At 43.6% G+C, this 16,352-nt stretch overlaps 1 pseudogene; it reads right to left on the bottom strand.

Moving 5' to 3' along the window:
* Positions 1 to 14,115: 14,115 nt before the first annotated feature.
* On the bottom strand, positions 14,116 to 15,533 carry LOC131506063 (ubiquitin recognition factor in ER-associated degradation protein 1-like; annotated as a pseudogene).
* Between the last annotated feature and the right edge of the window lie 819 nt (positions 15,534 to 16,352).

The following is a 16,352-nucleotide window of genomic DNA, read 5'->3' on the forward strand; positions in this document are numbered from 1 at the left end:
GATTTTACTAAAGGATAAAATGTTTCCTATTAATATTCAACAACACACATAATTTCAATTGGCATCGTTAGTCTGTACCACTGTATGAAATTCCAATTACTTACTGCTGCCTCCCTATCAGACACCTGACAACCAATGGCAAAAGTGTTTGGAATAATCAAAGACATGAATGGTAACATCCACTCGTATCTAATCATATAACCTTAGGCTTCTGTTTTCTCGGGTCTGAAATGAGAAGATTGAACTCTGAACTCCGAAATGAGAAGGTCATTTCAGTTCAAAAAGTAATCTAGCTTCTTTCAGAGCTAATAATCTGGGCTAATAATAGTTAGCTCTTTCCCCTGGGGAAGGGGGAGAAAGACAGTTACTACTTTTTTTCTCCTCTTAGTCCAAAAAATGAAAAAAAAAGAAGAGTCTGTAGCAAATAAATCAATAAAACAACATAGAAAAATACACTGAGGTTTTAGAATCAGGGGAAGAGAAAAGAGATGAATATACACAAATTTATTCCATAACATCCTATAGTTGGGTCACAAGGTCTATGCAGAACTTTCTGGTGGCCCAAGCAGAAAAGAAAACTTGATTAGTTACTAAAGTCATATGATTCCTAAAACAATAGCAAACCGAAGTAAAGCTTTCCCTACAAACTAACTCTGAGAAAACCTTCTTCCGTGGGTGTTACTGGCTCCATAACAAGAGTACTACAAACTGAAGGTGGGGAGGGGGCTTTCACAATTCAAGAGGATGGAAGTATGAAATCAAGGTCTTGGCAGAGATGGTTCTTTCTGGGGACTCAGGAGAATTCGCTCCATGCCTCTCTCCTAGCTGCCGGTGGCTGCCAGAAATCCTTGGAGCTCCTTGGCTTGTAGCTGTATTCACTCCAAATTCTGCCTGTCATCACATGGCCTTCTCTGTGTGTCTGCGTCTCTGTATCCAAATTTCCCTCTCCTTTCTCTTAAAAAAAAAAAAAAGTGTTTTTGTTAAATGTTTATTTATTTTTTGGAAAGAGAAAAAGCACAAGTGGAGAAGGGGCAGAGAGAGAGGGAGACACGAAATCCAAAGCAGGATCCAGGCTGTGAGCTGTCAGCACAGAGCCCGATGCGGGGCTCAAACCTACGAACTGTGAGACCATGACCTAAGCCTAAGTCGGAGCCTAAGGGACTGAGCCACCCAGGCACCCCTAGAGATGTAATTATCAATAACCACTTCCTTATACAAGACATAGAAAAAATACCTTGAACACTTATTGGGAGCCACAGCTCCCTGGAAGAACACTAGGTTTTAAAATTGGGACCAGATCATTCTGGCTGAGTCTGAGCAAGATTTTGCACTGAGGACCTAGCCATCTCCTTCCTCACTTTGGGTTACTGCTTGAATAAATTGCCCTGTTTCCTTCCCAGTTTTAGCTAAAGTAAGTACTTGGACAGAGTTTTTGTACAGAAGCCTGGGGAAAAACTTAGGACAATGGTATGGTTGGTTCTTTTTCTAGTTCTTGGGCCAGTTTTGAGCCCCTGTGGTTAAATGGGTTAGAAACAGAAGCTGTTCTAGAATGAACTGGGGAGCCTCAAGGCATACACGTTTCGCTTTGGGTCTCAAGTTGTGGCACAGAGCACTAGGGAGAGGAGTGCTTTCTCCATCTCTGTGTGGCACACAGCTCAGTTGTGGTGGTGGTGATGGGGCACAGGACTGAAAGGAATCTGTGCCCCTCAGGGTATAAGAGGGTGTGTAGCACTGGGAATTCAGCAGGAAGGGAAATACCTTTGTGTGGGGGGAGGGAAGACACTTGGTAGCAGGGGCAGTGAATAAGCCATCTCTTCCTTAAAAGGCATCTGAGCAGAGGATTTATATAAGGAAACCAAAATGGTGAACAAGACCCAGTTTGCTTCTGAGTAAATGTGAGGCAATTCTGGGGTGTCTCAGGAACAAGTAAAAGTACTATCTATTTTTAAAATGTTCCAGTGCCGGCTGTTTTTTACTATAGTAAAACATATGTAATATGAAATTTAACATTTTTTTAATCATTTTTACGTGTACAGTCAGTGGCATGAAATACATTTACACTGTGGAGCAACCATCACCATCATCTATCTCCAGAACTTCTCATGGTCCTTTTTTTAAAAAAATTTTTTTTTCAACGTTTTTTATTTATTTTTGGGACAGAGAGAGACAGAGCATGAACGGGGGAGGGGCAGAGAGAGAGGGAGACACAGAATCGGAAACAGGCTCCAGGCTCCGAGCCATCAGCCCAGAGCCTGACGCGGGGCTCGAACTCACGGACCGCGAGATCGTGACCTGGCTGAAGTCGGACGCTTAACCGACTGTGCCACCCAGGCGCCCCACTTCTCATGGTCCTAAATTGAAACTCTGTACCCAGTAAACCCATAAATGCTACCTGCGCATTCCTCCCTTCCCCCAGCCCTGGTTAACCTCTACCCTACTTTCTGTCTCTAAGGATTTGACTACTTTAGGCCTCGTATAAGTGGAATCATACAGTTTCTGTCCTTCTATGTTTGGCTTATTTCACTTAGCATAATATCTTGATGGTTCATCCTTGTTGTACATGCATCTGAATTTCCTTCCTTTTAAAAGCTGAATAATATTCCATCAAATGTATATGCCACATTTTGTTTATCCATTCATCTGTCGACAACGAGAGTTTTAAATGTGGAGACTGGGCTGTGTAGGTTGGTACTAATAAGTCAACAGAGTTCAGATACCAATACCAACCGGAATGTGCTTGTACCCATAGACCCAACATACCCGTGGATGTTCGGGTTACTGAAATGTGTTAAGTTTTTTCTTCTGGCATATGCCGTAATTTATAGCTAAGGAAATGAAAGCCAGCCTGACTGAAGCCCTCCAGCCTGCTAGTGGGTGGTCTGTCCTCTTGTTTGCCTGTCCCATGACGAGTGGATACAGGCTCTGATTCTGCCAAGGATGAACCATGGATCCTTTTCCTCTAAGCCACAGAAGGAAATACAGTCCCAGTGGCATGTGGGGATGGGACTAGGGGGTGGAGTGTCTTCCTACCCAGTCAGAAGGAAACAGAAATGAAGCTCTTCTCTCTACTATCTACAGGGTGAATGGAGAGAAATAAACACGTTTTATCTCAAATAGGAATTCTCCCTCCTTTTATGAAAATAGGTCCTATTCTAAATAGAACCCTTTCAGATCTACTTGTTCATATTCTATTAATAGTTGTACAGAATTCATAAATATATTACTGCTAGTTGGCCCATCTGACTGATGGAATATTGACAGGATGTGATTTATGTGCTCAGAATGACACAGCTGGAGGGCTATTTGACTATAATTACTTAGGGTTCTATTACCCTGTCCGCAAATGGAAAGTGTGCACATGTGAAAGTACCAATTGTTCCCAATTACTTGAAATATTTCCTGTAAATATCGAACCTCTTCCTGCATTATTAGCCAAATTGAAAGGAAATCATCAGATTAGTGTATAGAATATTCAAGTGAACCAATGGGCCTTTAAAATTACTCAATGAAACAATTAAGCGGTTAAAATATGATCATCAGAAATGATATCTGAATTCAATTAGGATGGTATGTGTTACATCTCTGATGCTCAATGGAATGTTAAATGTCAAAATAAATAAAGAGCCACATGAAAATACGAATAACTTTTCATGAATGACAGTTTATTGTCATGTCAAGGTATGCATTAACAGATATCACAGCAAAAAAGAAACCCCAAAGCAAACCTCCTTAACCAATTTTCTCTCCTGACAAAAAAAACAAAAAGCTTAGGAAAAAAAAAATTTTAAACTTTGTGTCCTGGAGTGCCTGGGTGGTTCAGTCAGTTAAATATCCGACTTCGGCTCAGGTCGCGAACTCCCAGATCACGAGTTCGAGCCCTGCCTCCGGCTCTGTGCTGACAGCTCCGAGCCTGGAACCTGCTTCAGATTCTGTGTCTCCCTCTCTCTCTGCCCCTCTCCCTGCTCACGCTCTGTCTCTGTCTCTCGAAAAATAAATAAATATTAAAAAAAATTTTTTTTAATAAAAACAAACTTTGTGTCCTTCCCATGGACACACTCAAACAATTTAACGTGCATTTGGTTGTAGCAGCCTGTTGACCTATTTAACTGCAGGGAGGAGTCTGATTTTGTGTATTTGTGGGAATACAGGAGTGCTAGAGTTCTTGAACCTGAAGATACTTTAAAGTGAGAGGGAGTAGCAAGCCTTCAGGTCACTCCTGCTTGTGAGACTGAACTGCTGTGATGCTCTGAGTTCATTGTCAGGGCGGTTGACTAGTCACCCTCTTTGGACAGCCTGTACTCAGTAGGTGGACATCTTGGGAAAACTCAAGAGTATCACAGATTCTCAGGTCTGGAAAACATCTTCTGTACCAACGAATAGCCGGCATGTACTTATAAATGAGCTGTTCAGTGACCTAGTTGCTTAGTTATTATTTCAGAGCATAATCTAAATAGTGATAAAACATTCGGCTAAGTGATTCGTGGTGTTTATGGAAGACTTGCTCCCAGGAAATGGTTCCCTCTGACCTACCTGAGTTTAGGAATTTAGGACCCTCAGAAGACCATGTACTGGGTTGGCTTTTCTCCTCTGTCATCCTACCACTTCCATATTTTACAAGAAGATACACCATCTCAGTATTTTCTCCCCCTGTAGTTTCCTTATATACACTACTGGTCAGAAATAGAACAAATGTGACCATTTGCTGGTAACAGTGCCACATAACTGAAAAAAAAAAAAAAAAGATTACCCCTAATCTCTCCCATCTACATACATTTATCTGTACAATTTAGATAAATTAAATATTAATATTCCATATGCATCAGATGAAACCCATTATTTGTCTCTTACTGTTAAATCCCTGGATAGTTTGTATTTCTTGATGCCCATTTTTTGGTTCTTTCCATTCTTGTTTCTACTTTTTCTTTAATTTTTAAATGTTCATTTATTATTTTTGAGAGAGAGAGGGACAGAGTGCAAGTGGGGGAAGAGCAGAGAGAGAGGGAGACAGAGAATCTGAAGCAGGCTCCAGGCTCTGAGCCATCAGCACAGACAGAGCCCAACGTGGGGCTCGAACCCATGACCCTGAGATCACAACCTGAGCCCAAATTGGACGCTTAACCAACGGAGCCATCTGGGTGCCCCTGGGTGCCCCTTGTTTCTACTTTTCTATTTGATTGATACTCAAGAGGCTGCTGAAAAAGACTAACAAGAACTGAATGAAATTTGCCAGGCAGGAAGTTCTTACATAAAGCAGTCTCTCAGTAACCTTTGGTTTGCTCATATACCAAACTTAAAAAGAGCAAAACCCTCTCTGTGCAAGGGGTCTGCCAATGGAACCAATCCAAGAGCCAATGAGTGTCCTCATTCCTTTACTGACATCACATGTGGGGGAGGTTCCTTTCCCAGCAGTCTAATAATACAGTGTTGTTCAAACTTCAGTAATGAAGACATTTACAAAAGAAATAAAACTTCCTAGAGGTTCAAGGTCCAATGTAAAACCACTAATACTTTATTCTATGAAAAGAGTTTTTAATTATAAATTATCGCTGCAAAAGCAAGGGCAAGAGGGAGTGGTTTCTGTGACTATGTCTTTTACATGGAAACCATGAGTATTTGGTTACCTTTTGAACCTGCACTGTGGTTATTATTTCCTCTAATGGAGGTTAGGAGCTTGTAGTATTTCCTATTCTCATTTTCCAAAGAACTGCAGATAATGTTTTTGGCAGGACAGATATCTGAGAGACGGGCCTGGGCTTTTTTAGTTAAAATTTTTTTTTAATGTTTATTTATTTTTGGGAGAGAGAGAGACAGCGTGCAAGCAGAGAAGGGGCAGAGAGAGAAGGAGACACAGAATCCGAAGCAGGCTCCAGGCTTCTAGCTGTCAGCACAGAGCCTGATGTGGGGCTCAAACTCATGAACCACAAGATCATGACCTCATGACCTGAGCCAAAGTCACACGCTCAACCAACTGAGCCACTCAGGTGCCCTGAGCCTGTGTTTTTTAAAAAATCCCTTTATGCTATGAATACTCGGGGGAATTAAAGGGAGCCTCCCCTCACCCCCTCAAGAGTTTATTCTGCTAACTATACGGGAAACTCTGAGTGGCACTTTGGTCACCAAAGAAGAGACAAGTCAATTCCTGGGGTAAGAGTGTCATCACCAAGAATCTAGTAAGAATAAGAGAATACAAATAATGGCTGATCTAAGAATTTGCAGCTGGAGGTTAGACAGATGAGGTCACCTTCCAAACTCTCCTACTGCTCAGGAATGATACAATGTCTCGTACATTTGGTGTAGCTCTAGGGACCAGGGAACTGGGTAACATTTTGGAGAAAAGGAATCAAAAGTCTCTCTCTTGCTGAAGGTGTCAAAAAGTGGACGTAAAATAAGTGTTCCATTTGACTTTATTTTCAAATGCACTTTGTGTTCCATTTGACTTTATTTTCAAATGCACTTTGTTAAAGCAAAAGCAGGACACCATCCTTAGAAATTATTTCCACACATGTTTTCCAGGAGGCGTATTTTGTTACCCCCAAAAGATAAGATACACATATGCTTGTATATGAAGAGTCAATAGCTAGTAGGACACACATAAAAATGTTAAGAGTGGTTACCCCTGAGCAGTGGGAATGGGCTTGGGGCTGGTGTGAAAGTAGGATTTTACTTCTCACTTTATATATTTCATATTTGGAAAAATGTTCATCTGAAGTGGGTGTCATTTTTTTATCAGTTTATTGAGAGAAAGAGGGAGATTGTACAGCCTCGTGCATGCAAGTGGGGGAAGGGCAGAGAGAGAGGAAGAGAGAGAATCCCAAGCAGGTTCTGTGCTGTCAGCACAGAGCCCGACGTGTAGTTTGATCTCACAAATGGTGAGATTATTACTTGTGACAAAATCAAGAATCAGATGCTTAACCAACTGAGCCACCCAGGCACCCCTGGGTATCATTTTTACAATAATTGAATAATATCATTTTATAATAATTGAATTTTATAATTCAATATCATTTTATAATAATAGAATAATATATTCAATATATATGTGCAGAAGAGGTGTTAGAACAATGTGCGAGCGATATCAGAGTGCCCAAATGTGTTTGGATGCAGAAAGTCATTAATAATTATGTTTGGTTAAAAAACACTAATATGAAGATTACTTTTGATTTGTAATCTCTTAATTACAGATACATAAAAAGAGCCAGTAACTAACTGTCAAAACTTGGAAGCAATCGAGATGTCCTTCAATAGATGAATGGATAAACAGACCATAGAACATCCGTATGTTGGAATATTTTTCAGTGATTTAAAAAAAAATCTATGGATGTAAATTTAAAAAAATAAAATTCAGTATTATGTTCAAACAAAAAAAAATCTATCAAACCATAAAAGACATGGAGAAGGGGTATTTGGGTGACTCAGGTGGTTAAGTGTGGGACTCTTTTTTTTTTTTAATGTTTATTCATTTATTTTGAAAGAGAGTACGTGGGCACACACTTGAGAGCATGTGGGGAAGGTGCAGAGAAAGAGGGAAAGAGAGAATCCCAAGCAGGCTCCACGCTGTCCGTGTAGAACCCAATGCAGGGGTGGATCTCACAAACCATGAGATCATGACCTGAGCTGAAACCAAGAGTCGGAGGCTTAACTGACTGATCCACTCAGGGGACCCAAGCGTGGGACTCTTGATCTCAGGTGAGATCTTGATCTCGGGGTTGGGAGTTAGTTGAAGCTGTGAGTTGGGCTCGATGTTGGGAGTGTAGCCTTCTTTAAAAACAAAACAAAACAAAACAAAACAAAAAAAACAGACATGGAAGAGACTTAAGTGCATATTGCTAAATGAAAGAAGCCAATCTGAAAAGGCTGCATACTATGCAATTCCAACTATATGACATTCCAGAAAAGGCAAAACTAGGGCCACATAAAAAGATCGGTGGTTGCCAGGGGCTAGGGAAGAGGTGAAGGAGGGAGGAATGGATAGGCAGAGCACAGGGGGCTTTTAGGGCCTTGGAACTATTCTGTATGATACCCTAACGATCAATACATGACATGTGTTTGCCAAAACCCATAGAACAGTACAACACCAAGAGTGAACCCTAATGAAACCATGAACTACTGTTAATAGTAATGTGTCTATATTGATTGGTCAACTGTAACAAATGTAATCCCCTAATGCAAGACGTTAATAATAAGGAAACCCCCTTGGGAAGGAAGAAGGAACACCACACATGGGAATTCTTGGTACTTTCTGCTCAATTTTTTTCTGTAAAACTATAGCTACAATTTTTAATAACTTAATTTTAATAACTTAATGCTGTCTTCCCATATGTAATAATAAAAGGCCAGTAGTAACATAACAGGATTAAAAACTAGCAGTTCCTAACCAAGTCAGGAAGCGCCCAGCCACATTTTACAAGGTAAAACTCTGGAAAGCTTTTCTTCCCGGTCTGCGATCTGCTTTGCCCAGCAGTCTTGGAACCCGTCCTCCCTGGCACGCTGCTGGCAGGACATTGAGAGCCCTCGCCCGCCTGCGTGGCCTTCGCAAGTGCTCGCCTTGTGCGCCCTAACCGCCAGAATCCCTCTGGTTCTCACCAGGGTGCCGGGCACCTTGAGTAGCTTCTACCCAACTGGTGACCTCTGCGGCCATGCGGTCAAACGGCGCAGCACTGGATGCACCTGCCCGCCCCATCCTGAGGGTCGCCCACGCGCGACGCGCCACGCTTGGGCTCCAACTACGCCAGGACGCTGAGTCAGCGGGTCTGCAATCAGTCCCTCTCTAGGAGAGGCTGTTGTGACTAATAGGGTGAGAGCAGCAGCGTGGATGCACCGGAGCGTGGCGGGCTGGACGCCTGGGAAGGAAATCCTAAGTTGTGCTGATTTGTTTTTCTCCTCCCCTGGCCCAGCTCGGGGGGCCATAAACCCCCAGTACAACAGACGCACTCACACACCGCCCTGGACATTCAGTTTGTCATGAGTAAAGCCTCGAGCTGGTGGTGCTTACAGCCCCCAAATAAACACCCACTTCCCTTGGGGGCATTGGGATTTATTCTATTTAAATTGCACAGATTGTTTTCATTCCTCCGTGTTTGAAGTCTTGAAGGCTGAAATCTGCTTCTCAGCTTTTTGCATGCATTTGTTGTAGTGATGGAGTCACCCCTGCGACACGGGCTGCTCCTATAGCAACAGCAACAAAACAAGATCAGGCCTCCACCAGGGTCAGGAAAGGAAACTCCCAAGAAAGTCAGGCAATGCAGTCATGGGTGTGGATGTCTCTTTTAGGGCCTGGTGAGCAGGCATGGAAGAAAAGCCAGGGTGACAAAGATGTTTTCATGATGAAGTCCTGCATTGTACTCATTCAGCTTAACATTTTTTAAAGTATGTCCTTCCTTTGGGGTTAGAACTTGGAATTCAGAGTTAATGCTTATTTCAAACAGTTACACGAAGGGAGAGTGTTACCCCTTAGTACATGTTCATACAATTGCATGTGTTATTATTGGTATTTTATATACATACATCCAATGTCTACTATATATTGCATATAGAGTTATATTTAGAGTGTAGTATACGATGTGATTATATTCCATTTTTTTGAAACTTTTTGAAACTTCGTACTTCCAAGTAGATATAGTTCGGAAAACACTTGCACACTGTATACCTTGAAATTTCTCTTAAGTTCTTATGTTAAGTACAGAGTTGAGGTTCAAGATTCCTCTAGATCCAGACTAAAAAGCAGGGCTTCATTGCCTTCTAAAGGAAGCGTTCTCAACCCTATTAGACCCAAGACCCACTGTTTACAACCAATACTTTGTAACAGCCCCTTAACTATTCTAAAGTGCATTCATACTTCGTATCATTCACCTATAACATAATTTTTAAAAAACCAACACAATATTCTAACATATAAAGGGGAGATAAAAGGAAAGTAATAATATGATACAAAGGCACGAAAGTAGAAGGCATAATGAAGTAGACATTGAGTCCCATATGCAAGTGACGGCTGTAAATGAAGCCTAATGCAGGTGTTTCATACTGGCAAGTAAAATACCCCAAGCCAGCGATAGGATTTTCTGCAATGGCAGGCAATTCTTAGCAGAGCAAGCAAAATAAAGTATGATCTTCCCTCTTTTTACATTGTAGTTGCCTTCATGGAACTCAGCACATATTAAAACCCCACAAAAGATATTTTGTGTTTACATGTAAAATGGAGTTGGGTTCTGGGCTCAGATAATCATAAATAGGGTGTTGGGCTGTTGGATTTTCTTACACAAATATCTGGTGGGATGTTCAAAAGTTGACAGAACTGTCCCAGGCCAACAGTGCTACCCAAATATTGTGACAACTAATCCTCCCTCCCACACAGATTTCCAAAACATTCCCGGGGGTAATTTCAAAACACTCTACCTTTTAAACCACTGTTCTAAAGGACAGAACTCTGACTCCAACAGAGACATAACGCTAATGTGCTTTATTTATCGACTTGAAAAGTGAGTCAAAGAATGCAAGGCAAAGTTGCCGAAAAACAGACCATCTTAAAATCAAAGGGTGGGAAATTGATCCCAAAGAAAGGAGTCTCTTCCTGGTGCTTGCCGCTTCTGGAGGGGACCGAAATGACTAGCTTACTCATGAACAAAAACAAACAAACAAACAAACAAACAAACAAACAAACAAACAGAGTGAGGTCCCTCCAAAAGCTTTTCTAAGCATTTTATAAGTGCAGCTGGTCCCAAGATCAGGTGATGCCTCAGAAGCTCAGTCACAGGGAATAACGCTGTAGCAAATACATGACCAGTGATGAACCAAATGAAATGGGGGGGGATGAGATGCACTATTCTCAGTTTCTCCATCTCCAAACAGATGCTTTCTGTAGAAACCATGTCAAGCTGGCTTGAGCACAGGATCCCTTTCACAGGGCTAAGTGCCATTTGCTTGTCTGGAAATAGCATAAGTCACAGTCCTGATGCCAAATAGCAAAGTGGAGATGTGCAGGGTAGGAAGCCTGGATGGAGAAGAAAAAGGCAAAGCACCAATTTTCAATCCCTGCTGTACATTGGGATCTCCTGGGAAGAGATTTTGACATTCATCATCTTGGCCCTTTTCTTTCAGTAGATGTTGGCACATTTTATTGGTTTCATGTCCTTATTTTGCATACTATCTAGCCCCAGTTCTATTTCTTAGCACTGTTGGCTATTTCGATAGTTTGATCCTTCTGAATCAGGGCTCAGGATACTTGTAACACATTTTGTTATAAAATTGAAAACCAGCGACTCTACATTTGTTTCATTATCTGTCACCCCATCCACTTAACCTCCCATTCATCGAAGCTAAAAGCTTACTGTGTAGTTCTATCTTTTTCTCTCTCTAGTTCACACTCTTCTAACCATGAATGTACCATCACATTTTTAATGCAATGGTAGTCTCCTTCTTTTCCATCGGAATCCATGCAATTAGCTTCATTTGTTCTACAGTGATATCTATCCACGGCCTTCTGACTTCATTGGCTGGGAGTAGGACTTCAGCATCAATCTTACAAGCTCATCAGGTGATTCTAACGTGTAGTCAGAGTGGAGAACATAAATCTGGCAACTGGAAATAAGAGCGAACATTTGTCCCTTTTGTCAGTCCGGAGTTTTTACAAAGGGAAGAAGGTTATAGCACCAGGTGTGAGGCTTCAATGAGAGAATATGTATAAATCATGCAGTGCTGTGCTTGATAGAAAGTGATCAATAAATAACTGCTATTTCATCATTATCATCTTATCATTTAATGAAATAAAATGTCAGACTGAAGATTCATATACAACATATTAGCCTCCATGAAGAAGTGGGCATTCCAAAATGTACACAAACAAAAATCTTAAAATCATTTCCTTTGAACACAGATGAAGAGGCATTTATTTTATTATTATTATTTTTTAAATGTTTATTTTATTTTTTAAGTTTATTTATTTTTATTTTTTTAATGTTTATTTACTTTTGAGAGAGAAAGAGACAGAGAGCAGGGGAGGGACAGAGAAAGAGAGGGAGACACAGAATCCAAAGCAGGCTCCAGGCTCTGAGCTGTCAGCACAGAGTCTGACGTGGGGCTCGAACCCACGACTGTGAGATCATGACCTGAGCTGAAGTCAGGCACTCAGCCAACTGAGCCACCCAGGTGCCCCAATGTTTATTTATTTTTGAGAGAGAGAGCGAGCAAGCAAGCGAGTGAGCATGTGCACGAACAGGGGAGGGGCAGAGAGACAGGGGAACAGAGGCTCCAAAGCGGGCTCTGCAGTGACAGCAGTGAGCCCAATGTGGGGCTCGAACTCACAAACTGTGAGATCACGACCTGATCTGAAGTCAGGCACTTAACTGATTGACCCCCCAGGCACCTCTGAAGAGGTATTTAATAGATTTTCAGTGTTCCTAAATGAATCTGTTCCCAGTCTACTTGGGCATTCCCAGCTTTGAACCTGTCATTTCTGTCCATTTATGCTGTGTGAATGCCAATCCCAGATGTGCACAGCCAGCACTTTTCTGGCGCTGAGGGCTCCCCAAAGCAGACAAGCACCTTCATGTATAATGCATGGCCTACTGGGTGGCGTAGGGGATAGGATGATCTATTGTATTGAGATCGAAAGAACAGGGTGGGAGAGTCAGGCTCCTAATCACTTCAGTCCTTTCCTACCATCAGGAAGAGAGAGAGAGAGAGAGAGAGAGAGAGAGAGAGAGATAGTAGAGGTGTTGGGCAAGGGAGAAAGAGAGAAGGAGGAGGGAAAGGGAAGGAGAGGAGAAAGGCTTTTGCTTTAAGCCTCTCAAGTTCTCAGCTGGCCTAAATGACGTGAAGGATTCATTTGGCCTCGGCTAGAGACAAGTTCCAGGGGCTCCCCCAACAGCGCTATGACCTGCCCCTTGGGCCCCCTTTCCCCTAAGCCTCCTGAGCAGCCTGATATGACGAGGCATATCTAAGGGGTAATACGGAGGGAGATGCTCCCTCGCGAGAGCTAGATCAGAGTGCCTCCAATCCCCCTAACTTGCGTTGGCAAGGATCCGATTGGCAAGCAGGAGAATAGAACTTGGCTAACTTAGGACGGAAGAACATCCTGGAAGGCTGCTTGGAGAGCTCCCATCACATGAGGAAGCTGGAAGAACTGGTTTAGAGACAAGCGTCAAAGGAGACAGGGCAGCTGGCAGAACCTCTCCACCACCCTACTTCTTGAAGCACCCCCAGACACAAGCAGTTTTAAGCTACCACGCTGGGTTTGCCTGGTGGAAGAGAAAGCAATTCCCCAAATGACTGAATGTCAAGACAGAGGCCTCACCCCTGTGACCGTGGATATAAATTTATCCTTGCCTCTGACCCAGACACATCGGCATTCCAGTTCCTAGAAGGTGATATGAGGGGAGAACTGAGGGGAGGCCAGAGTTTAAGGTTAATAAAGAACTATCTAATTTCAAACTATTATGATCATGCATATTCTCATAAAGACACAAATATTGAGTAGTGAGGAGGTCATAGAACAAAGAGGATTTGTTTTTAATTTTTTTTTTTTCAACGTTTTTTATTTATTTTTGGGACAGAGAGAGACAGAGCATGAACGGGGGAGGGGCAGAGAGAGAGGGAGACACAGAATCGGAAACAGGCTCCAGGCTCCGAGCCATCAGCCCAGAGCCTGACGCGGGGCTCGAACTCACGGACCGCGAGATCGTGACCTGGCTGAAGTCGGACGCTTAACCGACTGCGCCACCCAGGCGCCCCGAGGATTTGTTTTTAAAAGTGTGCTTACTATATCATGATGTATTCTATCAGACCAGGCTGTCCTGTCTTTATAGATATTTATACTCTGTCATTATCATGAAGCTGTATAAGACGGTTATTAAGAGCTTAAGCTTGGGGCACCTGGGTGGCCCAGTTGGCTAAGCATTCGACTTCAGCTCAGGTCATGATCTCACAGTTCGCGAGTTCAAGCCCCGCATCAGGCTGACAGCTCAGAGCCTGGAGCCGGCTTCAAAATCTGTGTGTCCCTCTCTCTCTCTCTGCCCCTCCCCTCCCCTGCTCATGTTGTCTCTCTCTCTCTCTCTCTCAAAAATAAATAAACATTAAAAAAAAAAAGAGCTTAAACTTCATAGTTAAATCCCAGCTCCACCCTTTATTGCTGTATGGCCTTAGACAAGTTACTTCACCTCTCTGTGCCTTATTTCCACATCTGTAAAATGGGAACAGCAATAGATCTACCTCACTGGGTTGCTGTGGGAACTCAATGCAATAATTCATATGTGACCAAGACATTGAATAATCAAGATTTATGTGATGCAATCAGAAAGAACCTTTGCTTCTCATTGGCCACTTATAATTTATTCAGTGGGAGGTCTTTTTTGAATGAAAAACCAGGCAGTTCCCTAATGTTTCTGACTATCCTTGTATGACAATAAAAAGTTCTAGAACCTCACTACGTTGCAAAAGACCATCACTCTTTGATGCTTAGGAAGTCATGTCCCGCGTAATAAAGGCTTCCAATTTCTTTTTTCTTTCTTTCTTTTTTTTGCAACTGATTATTTTATTTTCCAATCAGCCAACAGTCCCAACTTACGCTTTCTTCCCTTTTTATGCAATGACTGTCCTTCTCCAGAGAAGGCGACGAATCTGCCTCCAGCTTCATCCGCTTCGACCTTTCTGACAGTGGATGTGAATTTCTGATGAAAGTGATCTTACCAAGTTTAAATTCATAATTGAGAATTCCCCTTCTAGTGTCTCCAGGCTTGACTGGGGAGGGACTGGGCCCTACATCTTTCTTCTTCCAGTCCGGTCTCTTTCGAGAGCCAGAGAAGGCACCGAAGCCCAGCTCTCCAGCATAGTCGCTGTGGTCAGCTTCGCCTTTCGATGGGCTCCTCCTGCCGAACTAGTCTTTCGGGCTCCTTGTAGCCCCGTGGGGCATCGAGCTCTAGGTTCACGTCGCACCCAATAATGGGCACGGCTTTGTCAGGCTTGGTCTCCATCACCCGCAGTTCATAAGTCTCGTTGTAGTTGACGGCAACCACGTCCCCTGTGGTCAGGCAGGCAGTTTCTTCGTGCGTTTTCTAATACTGCTTTGCGGTCGGCGATGTCCGGCAAGTCGGGGCTCTGAGGCTGGAATTTGGAGTCCGTGGCTACTTGAAGGTTGCCACCCTCCACCTGGACCAAGCCCCCTTCTTCCAACAGCAAATTCTGCATCATCCAGTGTGGGAGGCAGCAGACGCCCTCGTTGGCCACAAACTCACAGTGGGCCATACGCTCTGAGTTCTGGTTGGTCAGTTTCAACAGCATGGGGTAGGTGATGTTGAGTCCGCTGGGTAGATGGAGGCTGAGGGCAGCATAATTATCTTCCCTCCTTTCTCCACATCTGCCCTGTCATTAGGCCCCGCGAGCATGGACCCCCAGAAGCAGCGGTACTGCGTGGGGAAGCGGTTCTGGAAGACCCGGGGAATCCGCTGGTCAAACACGTTGGAGGAGAACATGATGGATCCTTGCGCCTGGCAGATGCCGCTTGGCCCAGAGAACGTTAGGATGCGAGCCCACCAACTCGCTCGGCTCACAGCCGCCGCCCAAGGGTTCCAGTTTCATCCAAGTTCCCGTGAGCTGGGGTCCTCCCCTTGGAAACCTATAGGGGGCACAATTCTCCTCTATTTGCTCACCTCGCCTCTCCGATCTTGATCTTCCAATTTGATAACCAGGAGTTCTCATCCGCTGAAGTGGGAGGAAGGGCAAGGGCGTGGGCAGAAAAGTTCTTACTTAACTGGTATCGTTGGAAGATGATTCTCCACCGTCTGGGCTTGGAATATGTGAAAGGGAACTTCCTTTCCAGGGGTTTCAGAATGCCCCACCGTGACGACCCAACTGCGCTTCTCACGCGGAGGGAAACGTATTTTTCTCCCCGTTGCCGCCCATGGGCTGTGCACGTGTGTGTGTGTGTGTGTGTGTGTGTGTGTGTGTGCATGCGCACACGCGCGCGTGTGTATGCGTTTTTAGTCGCTCACTCCACGCAGAATCTCTGTTAGAGACCCATTATTCCTCCAGGCACTCCCTCAGCCGGAATTTAAGAAGACTCTAAGCCAGCCTTCCCTCCCTCCTGGTCCACACACGGACTGTTTGTCCTGACGTTCTGGGAGTGCGAGTTGATTTTAATACAGCAGCAACTCTGCTCTGTTAATGATGCTTCGAACCGATCCTTCTCTCCTCCCCTCTAGATGCTCCAGATACAAGCCAGACAACCATCCACTGTGCTTCCTCATTGCGCAGAACGCATAGGAAGCTCTGGATGTCCCAGGGGAAGCCCTTCTTAACTTGGGATGAAGAAGTAAGCCATAGGGAAAGGATCCAGAAAGTGCCTGTCTCCAAGTACACTGTCT

The sequence above is a fragment of the Neofelis nebulosa genome, chromosome 3 (genome assembly GCF_028018385.1).
Source record: "Neofelis nebulosa isolate mNeoNeb1 chromosome 3, mNeoNeb1.pri, whole genome shotgun sequence".
NCBI classification, from domain to species: Eukaryota; Metazoa; Chordata; class Mammalia; order Carnivora; family Felidae; genus Neofelis; species Neofelis nebulosa.